At 31.0% G+C, this 13,081-nt stretch overlaps 1 pseudogene; it reads right to left on the bottom strand.

Moving 5' to 3' along the window:
* Positions 1 to 5,381: 5,381 nt before the first annotated feature.
* Positions 5,382 to 10,411, bottom strand: LOC107471529 (putative leucine-rich repeat receptor-like protein kinase At2g19210; annotated as a pseudogene).
* Between the last annotated feature and the right edge of the window lie 2,670 nt (positions 10,412 to 13,081).

The raw sequence follows: 13,081 nt of genomic DNA, 5'->3' as shown, positions 1-13,081 counted from the left end.
ATTTCGTACTACTAAAAGTTATATATATAGTGTTTTTTTGTAGTTCATGAATCTAAGTTTATATATATAGTGTTTTTTTTGTAGTTCATGAATCTAAGTTTGAGAACCAAAGTATTTTGTTTGTTTTTTTTTAATTTATCATTTTTCTTTAACTACTTCATAAAATAATAATGTATTCTTTGCAATGTTTTAAAAACCGAACTGAATCGATCGGTTTGACTGGATTAACTGAGAACCAATCTTTTGGCCGGTCCAGTTGATGCCTAGAATTATCCTGCAAAAAATCGGTTAAAAAATTGGTTGATCCGACAATTAACCGATGAATCGGGCCGATTTTTTAAACTTTTGGTTCGTTACTCTCCCTATAATACGGCACCGTTTTGATGTCCAAAAAATAAACCCTCAGCCCAAAAGCCCAAAAAAACCTCTGTCCCCCACCCCCTTCAATCTCTCAGGTAGCGTTTGTTTTAAGATATTGGGATAAAGACTGGGAGACTGAGACTCAGTATCATGTTTGTTGACCTAGAGGCTGGTACTAAAATTTCAGTCTTTGTCTCAAAAATTCCAGTATTTCAGTACTTTCAAAAAGTATGGACATAGGAAACTGAAACTTTTGGGGCGGAGACTGAAATTTTAATAAAATTTTATATCTAAAATATCCCATTTCAATTAATTAATTCAAATTTTACTCTTTGTACAAATTAAATTAGAGCTTTATTCTTATTTCAGTATCTGTCTCCCACTTTATGTAACACTCTACTACACAGAGCCCTACGCTTAAGTCGTAAAGCAGAAGTGGCGAGGTATTACGACCACTAAAAGTAAAATACATACATAAATATAGTTGAAAGAAATCATATCTAGGAGACTTGAAGAATAGGCTAAACAAAAGCGAAAATAGAAAATCGTATCACACTCGCATGGATAATCGTAAAACAGATAGGTAAGATCAAAAGAAGGCTAAAAACATAATATACAGATCAGAATTCCAAAATACAGATATCAAAACTCTAGACTCGACCTGCGAAACTAAAGCCGGCCAGAGTATGTAATTATATATATTTATACAACCCAAAATATAACTCAAACTACAGAATAAATACCTGTTTCTCCAAGTCAACCTTTAGGAGGGACAAACATAAAATATATACAGAGGAGAATCTATATATATATATATATGGTGTCCGTTTAGTTAATATAAAAGGTCCCGGAAAAGTCAGAGCCATTTCTAGAACTCCAACACTCAGAATTCAACTTAAAGATTCAACTAAACCAGAAATTAAGTAAGTTATCTAAGGTATTTCAAGTTCTGAATCTACCTTTAACCTAACACTCCACTTTCTAACTCCTTCAATCCTCCGAATCACCGGTGGAACACCCCTTCACACCTCCGCCAAGAGGGGTCTCTCAACAAACATACACATATAATTCAAGTAAGGAAAACACAGATAGAGGTGCAATTATAGCAAGTACAACAAGTAGCAGATAAGCATCATTAAGCAATTAAGCAAATAAAAACAATGCATATTCAAGAACATACAAATGCACATGATGTATGCCTGTTCTATGGCTGATGAGTATCATCTATCAGTTATATAGCCAACCTGACATATCCTGGTAGTTAACCATTGGACAGTCCCTCTGTGCGCGCATCCCCAAGTTCAAAAATAATATCTATGGATTCAAACTCCAAGCTCAAATATAATATTCCATGGATTCAAACTCCAAGCTCAATAATGTTCCATGGGATCAAACTTTAAACTCAATAATATAATATTTCATGGAGTCAAACTCTAAACTCAATAATATTCTATGAAAAAATTCCAAGCTCAAATTTATATATATATATATATATATGTCCATGAAAAAACCCGAAAAGTTAAAATGCCCAATCACATCAGAGGACAATAGAATTTTCTGGATCGTAGACATTTTAAAAATAGACTCGGTAGAAGATGTGAGCACAGCGGGTGATAATAATGCATGCGAAAGGAGAAATGCAAATTGGGCACTTATAATCTTCCCCGTCTTGCAGCATCTCAACTAACCTTTGTAACAACTACGGGTTATTAGAAACTTCTGCTCAAAAACAGTATGGTTAGTACACTATATTAGATGGGTTCGGGATAGGGGAAGGAGGAAGTCACAGAGGCACCGACAACACGGACAGCGACGAGACTATGGCAGAACCGTTGAGGAGGAAGCTAAGGTTTTGGTTTGGTAATTTTGAATTTTGGGCTTTAGATATGGGGTGAGACTCACGAGTCACGAATGAGGGGGATGTGGGGGAAGGGGGTGAGAAAGATGACGCGTTGGGGTTTTTTTGTTTTAAAAAATTCAAAATGGTGTTGTTTATACGAAATCGGCCAGTTTTCGATCTGATCCAACCAGTCGGTTTGACAATTTTCAAACAATTTGCAAATAGATATACAACGGAATAAACTGTTTTCCTCGCCATTTCGATTGAACTAATTCGATCGGCTGATCCAATCTGATTTTCAAAACCATAATCTCACCTCTCAATCCGGTTTTCAAAAACTAAAATGTTAAAATTGAAATCTTTCCTTTTAAAAGATTTTGTCCATATGTCTTTTTTTTCTCTAACAAATACTCTAATAAGTTTATATGAAAAAATTTAAAAATTAAAATTTTAATGTACTTATTTAAAAAAATAAAACTTTTAGTAATATTCTAACACTTTAACCAATATTTTTAGATTCACCACCAAAAAAATTAGATTATTTATTAGCAAAATTTTAAAATAAGAATTTTTTTTAACAGGTGTAATAAATTTGGTTACTTCCATAAAAAACTTTAAAAAAGACATTATTTATTGAGATCTATTTTTTTTTATTTCGTACGTAGTTTGTCTCACAGCAACTTCGTCATATAGCTTGCTAATAAGTAATCTAATTTTGCGCCAATTGTGTTTTTGCTGCCCAGTTTAATATAATTTAATATAGTTTTAGATTTTATTGATATGTTTTTATTTTTTTAATTTATTTTATTTTATTTAAATAATTTAATACGAGTACATTTATTTAAAATTTTTTAAATTAAAATTTTTACTTTAAAAATAATACTAATACAATTATCTAAAATAATAACAAAGCCTTCTCCCACTAGGTGAGGTCGACTACATGAATCAAATGACGCTATTGTGTTCTGTCATGTATCATGTTTACAGAGACGGTTTACATGTAGATCTCGTTTGACCACCTGATGGATGGTCTTCTTAGATCTTTCTTTGCCTTTCGCCTCTTATTCATCTTTCATCTCATCCACCCTCCTGACCGGGTGTTCTATCAGTTTTCTTCTCACATGTCCAAACCACTTGAGATGCGATTCAACCATCTTTCTCACAATGGGTGCTACTCCAACTCTCTCCCTTATATCTTCGTTCCTTATTTTATCCAATCGCATATGACCATTCATTCATCTTAACATTTTTATTTCTGCCACACTCAACTTATGTTAGTGCTCCCCTTTGGCCGCCCAACACTCGGTACCATAAAACATAGCTGATCTTATAGCGGTGCAATAGAATTTACTTTTAAATTTTAAAGGCACTTTTTTGTAGCATATAAAACTAAATACACTCTGTTATTTTGACCAATCTGTTTAGTATCAAATTAAAAAAATAAAAATATACGCATAGTATCCAAATCGTATCAAATTATATCAAATTCAAGTCACAAAAAAATTATATCAAATTCAAAAACATACCGTTCGCCTCAAATGTACAAAACCAAACGAATCCTATGTGGCTTAAGAGGTCAATACATTAGCCACTCTTACACGTGCTTCAGCCATGATTTTAGGGAATTTTTTTTAAGTAAAAGTTTAACACAATGAAAAAAAAAGTTTCATGTCATCTCCGACATAATCATCAATAACAAAAAGAATCCACACATTTTTATCATTAGCGCTAATTAAGGTCATGTTGATAATTTCTTTAACACATTTGTTTTTATTCTAGAAAATTCTTCTATTTCTTTCTAATAAAATGGTCCAAACAATAACACAAAAGAGATTTTGGGAATTTTTTTTACTGTATTCTCTAATTTGAAATGCTGAGCTCTCTTTAAGAGTTTGTTATTAATTAATGAATTATTACATACATAAAAAGAAATTTAAACTTTCAATACTTATTTAAACAAAATAAATTAATCATTGAATCAACTCAACTTTTTTTATTTCAAGGTTTTGAGTCACTAAATAAATCGAAAGGGCTAGATTGTATAAGGAAGCCCATAATGTTTTTAGTCATAAATGAAGATGGAATTTTTTTTTTAGTTTGCACGGGATATTCATCATGCTGAAAATTTAATGATTAATTTTTCGAGTATTACAAAGATAAAATGGGCAATTTTTTTAGACAAATAAGCTCCATTCTCATTCTCTAATAAATATTATATTTAAAAGTGATAATTAAAAGACACAGACTCTCATCCATCTATACCAATTTATATTGATAATGAAAATGGATTAAATGAGTAAGAATCGTCTTCTTTACCAACTGATCTGGGCCCATTAATTTGGAAGATAAAGGTAAAATTATTATGACAGACCGAAATAAATACTTACCAAAACAACTAATTTCATGACAAAAAATAAAACAACTAATTTAAGTTGATTTATTGACTATCTCATTTATTTTTTTAAATAAGTATTAAAAATTTAAAATTTGTCTTATACCTAAAATAATTGATTGGTCAATAACAAAAGTTTTAAATAGAATTTAGATCCAATTTAATTTGTAGCTTGCCAAACCACACGCAAGTAATTAAGATATTTTCATACTGCAATCCCTCTTTGTTCGAATTTTTTCGTTTACTGAAGAGAAAACATTTTACGGGTGGCGCTATCAAAAATGTTTTTCTTCTCTTCTACTGTTTATGCTAAACCAAACCAAGTTAAAATAAACTTTTTTTTTTCTTATTTTCTCTTGATCCAAAAGAGGGCGTAATGTTTTCTAACGGGGAGCGGTCTGTTTTGTGAAAATTTGATAACAGTTCGAAAAAGAATAATATTTTTCCTTGTTTAGTGTACCATTAATATTATTTTACGAAAATATTTAGTAACTAAAAAAAATCAACCAAAAATAACTATAACTTATCTTATTTAACATTTAAATAAGTTCTGACTATTTTTTTTTGTCTCTCTAGCATTACCCTATCAAAAATATTGAAGCACCAAGTTGTTAAACAAACAAACCTATTTATGTGCATGAGTGCATCTACTATATGTATCTGAATTGTTTAAAAAAAATGATAGAAGACTAACAGATTTCATCCGTTAGTTATTATTAATATTTTAATGATCTAAAATTATATTTAATAAATATTATCAAATTTTAAGAAACATATAGATTACCACGAGATAAAGCCTCATCTGCGACCTGAGAAACTTCAATCACACCACTCCCAAGAGTCCAAGACACATACTCTAATTAACTTATTGTTAGTTTTTAAGTTTCCTATTTCTGGACCTTGGGGCTCCTTTTGTGAACCCAAAAACCAAAATAGAAAACTTATTGTTGCTGATACATCAGTTTCCACTTGTAATTGTGTGTCTTAATTTACCTGGCCAGAGGAGTGGATTCATTTGCATTCACAAAGACCAGTTCAACCGATGAATCTCCATTATTATTGTTGATACCACCACCATAGTTTGTTCGACTTAATTCCATGGCCAAAGCGTTCTTGAGTTCAATCAACACCTCACTCATGATTGGCCTTTCATTAGAGTTTTGAGACACACAAGTCAGTGCTGTTTCCACAATTTTCCAGGCAGAGCTACAGTCAAAGTCTTCTCCTAACCTCGAGTCAACAATGCCATGGATATCCCCTCTCTCCACCTTCGAACTAACCCAATGACTTAAGTGATGAGTTTTCCCATCATTATCATCATCATCATCTTCTGCCATTCTTATTGCTGCTTGACTTGTGATTAACTCCAAAAGAACAATTCCAAAACTATAAACATCACTCTTCTCTGTTAATCTGCTTGATTGGTAGTAACTGCAAAATTTTTTGAAAAAAGAGGTACAAATGTAAATAGTTCAATGCATTTCCACCAAACTTTGTGATTAATATTATTTTCTTGTAAAATTATGAGAAATTTTAAGTCAAAACTAATTTTTTCTTATTTTTGTCTTAGTTTTAGACCAACACTAACTAACTTTTTTGTTTTCTACACTAAAAGTGTTGGCTCCTAGTATTACTCGAAAATAATTGGAATGCTTACTTGGGGTCCAAGTAGCCAGCGGTGCCGGCAACAACAGTTGAAACATGACTGCTCCCATCCGTTGGGATACTTTTTGACAAACCGAAATCAGATAATTTAGCGTGCAAGTTTTCAGTCAACAAAATGTTTGTAGCTTTTACGTCTCTATGGATTATAGGTGGCTTGCAACCATTGTGTAAATATTCCAACCCTGATACCAGTTAAATTCATTGAAAATGTATTAAAAGGCGGAAAAAGAATCTAGTATAGTTTGAGGATTAGTTTCCAACCTTGGGCTGCATCTACGGCTATACAGAGCCTGTCTTTCCAGCTCAGGAATTTGGTGCCTACTGATGAGAGATGTTGACGTAGATTTCCATTAGCCATATATTCGTATATGAGAGCCTTATTGCTTCCTTCATTACAATATCCAACTAGGGAGGTCAAATTTCTATGATGAACTCTCATTAGAACCTTAACCTGCACGGAATAATTAATATAACCAAATGCAGAATCATCAGGGTTTATCATTGTTGTGATATATATATAATGATTATTTTAGTTACCTCTGCTTGGAATTGCTGATAACCTTGAACTGAGGATTGAGAAAGCATTTTCACTGCAACTGGAGCATCATCAACATGTCCCATATAAACTGTTCCAAACCCACCTTTCCCAAGAATTTTTCTGAAGTTGTTGGTGATTTTAAGGATATCAGAGTATGAATAAATTTTATTCTTGAACTGGAGTGATACATCATCCTCTTGCTTGATCTCCTTTGGAGTCATTTCTACTGCCACCAATGTCAATTAAGATTATGCACAAATAGTCTTGGGTAATCAACATGCACGTATTTGAATTTTGCAGTTAATCAGTCAAATTGATATCTATCACCTTTGGTTTTTTTCTTTTTCAGGGTCCAGACTAGAGCTGCGGCGGCTACAGCCACTAGAGCTACTGAAATCCCAATAGCTACGGCTATTGATAATGGCATTGTTTTCTTTTTCTTCTTTTCTTTGCATCCTCCAGATTCACATAGTAGATATGGATTTTGATCAACACTATTATAGAAACATTATTATGTTAGTTAACTCTTTACTTAATTTTTATATCAACATCTGATAAGCCCAGGTTATTTTACCCGGTATAATTCTTAAGAGTTCCAGAGTTAAGTTTAGGTATATAGAGATGAAATTTAGTTTATTTTGACCACAAAAAGATATTTTTTTTTAGTTTGACCTCTTTTTAGGAATGCTAGGGCAGTAGTTTTTGTGATTTGTAGCCATCAATTAACTATTATTAGTATTTTAAATAGTGTGAGATTATATCCAATGGTATAAAATTACTCATTTTTTTTTTTTGCTAATTAAATGCCGACCAAATTTTAATAAAAGGAATGATACTTAAGATTTTCTCCATTTTTTTATGAGGTGTTTGATCCATAATATGATGTAAATGATATGTTTAAAAAGATACCAACATCTGTTATGCTTTTCCTACTGCACATGTCAAAAGTATAATATATTTAGATCAATTACCCGTGATAGATTTTTCTTTTCTCAATTTTTATGATCGTTTATTTTTAATACAAAAAAGGACACTTTACTTATAAGATGTACATTAAAATATATGTATATAATGAATAGAGTATAGAAAGAAGTTTCAACAAGAGCCATACTTGAGTAACAAAAAACCTTTGTTAGATTTCTCAACTAGTATTGATGGTACTGAACCACTGAGGTTATTGCCCGCCAAATTCCTGCCAAAATAGTGACACTGCTATAAGATTTTTTTTTTCTTTTTTGTTTTGGTCATTTATTAGATGAGCTCGAATAATGAAATAACTTACAATATCTTTAAGTTGTGTAATTGAGAGAGAAAATCTGGAACTTGGCCATTTAAGTTGTTGTTTGATAAATCCCTGGAAAAACAACAAATGACATGACCACAACACATAATACAACTAAAAATATCTGAAAATGATTTAAATGAAATCAAGTTTCTTCTATCAGTGTGTTATTTTGACAATGTGTTTTCTTTTATGACGAGTAGAGTATGAGATGAAATGGAGATGAACTCACAACTTTTCCAACATAGTGAGATCTGAAAAGGAAGGATCTATAATTCCTCTTAATTCACTGGAAGATAAATTCCTGCATAACCACTCATTACAAAGCAGTAATCCTGGGGGATTCATTTAGACGACGAGTACAATTGAGACCGTCCCACTCCCACATGTAGCCTGCGGGACCGCATGGATCCCCTTGCCACTCTTCTCTTATTGCCAAACCATAGACGGACTGGATCCTTGTGATGGCATCAACTAGTAGTAGCATTTATTATTTATTATTATTGTTTTATTTTAAAATAAAAATAATGAAAAATATCTTTTAAAAAAATTGCCATTCTCATCTTTTCTAAAAAAAATCTTTAATTTTTTTAACATAAAAAACAATAAATTAACATATGAAAAAGTTTTTGAGATATCCAAACATGAAGCCAATACTGTATTTGAATAAACTAGGATATAAATACAACATACCATCTGCTTGGAATGTGTCCAATTGGTGGAATTGAATTAATTCGTAAACTTCAATGGCGTTGATGATGGGAGGCAGGGTTGAACGCGGCGTTTTTTCGAGTGAAATATCAACCAAGTTCGGGACTACGGCTCTGATTGTTTTTGTGGAGAGGTAGGGCGGCTGCACGGGTTTTTCAGAGAATAGCTTACCGCCCACAAAGATGTTAAATTCCCTTATTTCGTTGTTGTTCGACTCAGCCTCAACCTCCATAAAATGCATGTATATATAGTATACATCACTTATTGGAATTTTTGGCCTCCACTTTATCACTAATGGATCACTTGCATTTGCCGGTGTGATCGCGGTATTCATGACACGTGCTGGCAACTGGTAATCATTTTTGCTAAAGGCACCAGCAGTTATAATACTTGAATCAAACAATTTTACCCAATCAGGTTGCATGAAGGTTCTCCATTGACGATCAAAGGGGTCATCTCCATACCTAACAATTTAGTCAAATATATCAAATTATTTAACTATTTTTAATTGAGAAAGTCTAAGAGGCCACTACTTTTGTTGTTGAAATCTGACGAGTATTTAACCGTAAAAAAAATGATTAATTCTACATTATTAAATATCATCTCACACCATTAAAAATATTGATGATGACTAACTGATGGCTAAAAAAAATGATTAATCCTACATTATTAAATATCATCTCACACCATTAAAAATATTGATGATGACTAACTGATGGCTAAACATCACAAATTCTGCTGACTCCTACCACTCTTCTTTTTAATTATGAATTTCATATTAAAACAACTACTACACCTGACTCTTCACTTTAATTTAATTAACCAGATGGAAGATGCTTGATAATTCACCTGATGTAGTCGTCCCTGAATGAATAACCGAAATCGTCACGGTAGTAGTTAACCAGTGATTCAACAGCAGATGGAGGAGTGATGGAATAGGTATCATTTTTCAAAGGCCTCAAATCTATGGTTGATATAAATGGTGTGCCATGGCCTGTATTCACCAAACAGATATTTATGTATTCCTGTGAAGCTATATGTATAATCTCATCGGTCTTGTACCCGCCGGGGCTAAGGTTGGATGCTCCAACTGTATCCCACTTGTTAACTCCAAGATACACGTCAAACTCTGGAAAAGTTTTAATCCCGTCGTAGTTTCCGTAAGCAAACTCAAGGCGGATCAGATATTTGGAGCCTATTGTGATGTTGTTTATCTTGTAACAGTTTCTTCTTCCTTCCGGGAAGCTTCTCAGAGTCCACAGTTGTTTATGTTTTAAGTAACGTATGGAGTCAGAACTCACTGATTTAGCTACACCACTGCTAATGATACCGGCATCTGAAATATATTGTATGTCTTTCCAATCAGTAGAGTTGGGCAAGGCTCCGCAATCTATGCTGATGAACCCTAAAAATCACACAACATATTACTTAACATATATTGAATTGAAAATGTATATATATGTATGTAGATTTTGATGTCAATTATATTATTAAACCTGATTGATCCAGAGCTTGAAGCGCAACTGCATGAACTTGAAAAATTACCAAAGCAAAGTTCAAACTAGTCCTCCACATGTTCCTTCGCGTTTCTGTCTAGTTATCTAGTAGTACACATGAATGAAGCTATTTTTCTTGTATAAATACTACTCCATTTTTTTAATACATTATTGTATATATTTAAATATATGGATTTGGCAAAGTATATAGACATCTTTAGAGATGTCAAAATCGCATTATCAATCAGTCATTTTCCAACGTACACGCTAAACCCAACGACGTGTTTTTGTGATGTATATATGGTCCACATTATAGAAGTCTCTGCATGGGAATACCGCCAATAAGCCTATATATATAGGATTATAGCAACCTTTTTTTTTCTTTTCTTTTATATTTTTAGGGTGTTAATCTTATCCATTTTGTGATTTCTTGCAATAAAAATCATATTAAAAGAGCCAACACATCAGTATCTCCTCATCAAATTACCTAACTGCCATTTCTTTTCTCTTCCTCGGTATATTAGTTAATTAATAATTATAATTTATTTAAATTAAAAACAAAATAATTTACTATCGCCAAAAAGTATTTCACAAGATGCTTCTGATAAATAATTTTCTAACAAGAAGTATAAACTTTTTCACTGTACTTAAAACGTAATAACTAATCTTCTTTCTAAATTATTTACTTAATAATAAAGTGTTGGGCTGTCGACCACGAAATGTATTTTTTTTCATCTCTAAAATAAAACTCTAACTCATAATTAACCTCTTGATTGAGAAAAGACAATGAACTTTTAGATATGTATATGAAAAATAAAATTTTTTATTTTTTATTAATATTTAATTAATATTTTGATTTTTAAGTATCGTAATGTCTTCTACTTCTAATAAAGCTATGAATTAGATTAGAATTATTCTTAACAAATCTATAAAAAGTGATTTTATTTTTAATCAGGTTTGGGTAGAGATAAAAAATTTTGAACGACTAATTTGACAGAACAACTCAAAAATAAACAAGTGTCGTTAATTTTTACATATCGTTCCAAATTTAAAATACTATTTGTACAAATAAAAATTCTCTCGTTATAAGATTTTTTTTTCGTATAGATAGATATAAAATTTATAGAGCAATTTCTTAAAAGTATATTTTATGAAATAGCTCTTTTTATTTTATAGGAAAAATAATGAGATCGTAAATTTCAATAAATTTATTTATGAGGAATAAATCTAATTATATTAGTTTTTATAATAATAGACTTCTTTTGTATAATACTAATCAATGTAAAATTTCATTAAAAAATGCTACAAGATTTCATACATTAAAATTTATAATTATGGTTATGATCTGAATCTATTAATTTGGAATATATTTTTTTTTTCAAGTGAAATCTCCTAATATATGAAAGAATGAAAAAATACTTTAGTTGTTAGGGAATAAAAAATTCTCGTATTTTATTTTAATTTATTCAGAGCTATTAGAGTAGAATTCACTTTTAGAAAAATATGAGTCAAAATAATAATAAAAACATTTGTAATAAATTGAAAAATAAATAATTCGATTAATTTACATTCACATCATGAAAATAAAATATTAATTTAAAATATTAACTAATATTAAAAAGTATTAACTTCCTTCATTTCTCATTGTTAATTATTGGTCTTCCAATAATGTATGTTACACCATACCGTGCATACGTGGTCTATTGAGATTTCTTCCTACTTGAAATTTCTCTGGATCTTTGTCTCATTCTATGACAACATGATTAATTAGTCCTGTGACAGGCTGTGGAAAATTACAAGGAAAAAAACAACTTATGAGTCAATCTTGGTCTGCCATGACTTCTCAGTTCAGGTCAACTTTGAGGTAAGTAAAACGACTTGTTACTTTACCTTTCCTTTATTAATATACCTTATAACATACTGTAATAGAATTTAATTCAAAATTTTACACATACTAAGAGATTATATTAAATGAATAAATGTTTTTAATTGTTTCACCAACCTTTTAAAAAATTAGTTATTTAATCTTAATTTATTTTACGTAAAATCAAATTCTATGAAAAATACATAACTTTTTTAAAATTTAGAGTAAATATCTTTTTGGTTCCTAATTATTTGTTTGATGGACTTTTCACCCCCTAATAAATCTAAAAATTTAAATCGGTCCCTATCTACTTTGATATATGTACGTTCTAGTCCTGATTAAGGATCGGAAAGGACATTATCAAAGATTGAAAAGACATTTACTCAAAGTAGATAGGAACTGAAACGTATATATATTAAAATATATAGGGACCGATTTAAATTTTTAGATTTGTTAGAAAATGAGAAGTCCATCAGACAAATGATTAGGAACCGAAAAAACCATTTACTCTAAAACTTACGAATACATATATATTGTGAGAACGAATATATAAATTAAACAACACAAATTATATCAAACACGACAAAAAGAAAAGGATAAAAATACATAACAAGGAAGAGGAATTAAAAGAAAAAAGGGGAACAACGGAATAAAGAGAAGCAGGAGGGAAGAAGACTCGAAGGAGCTAGGAAGAAGAAAAAAGTACGAGTAGGAACAATGCAAAATCTTAATTTTTTTAAGTCATCTAATTAATAAGAATTTGGTTGAAACTACTTGTTTACTTCGTTATGTATTATTAAATACTTTTTGTTCATACCCTGACCTAATATTAGAGTCCAGATTTAAACAAGTTAAAAAGACCCAATTTAAAGATTGGCCTTCACTGACAACCGACCTTCTTCGAAAAAGTCAGATTTTACATACGCTTCACTC

Source organism: Arachis duranensis, chromosome 10 (genome assembly GCF_000817695.3).
Source record: "Arachis duranensis cultivar V14167 chromosome 10, aradu.V14167.gnm2.J7QH, whole genome shotgun sequence".
Taxonomy (NCBI): Eukaryota; Viridiplantae; Streptophyta; class Magnoliopsida; order Fabales; family Fabaceae; genus Arachis; species Arachis duranensis.
Note: the sequence above shows the minus strand (reverse complement) of the source record. Positions and strands in the feature narration are given on the sequence as shown.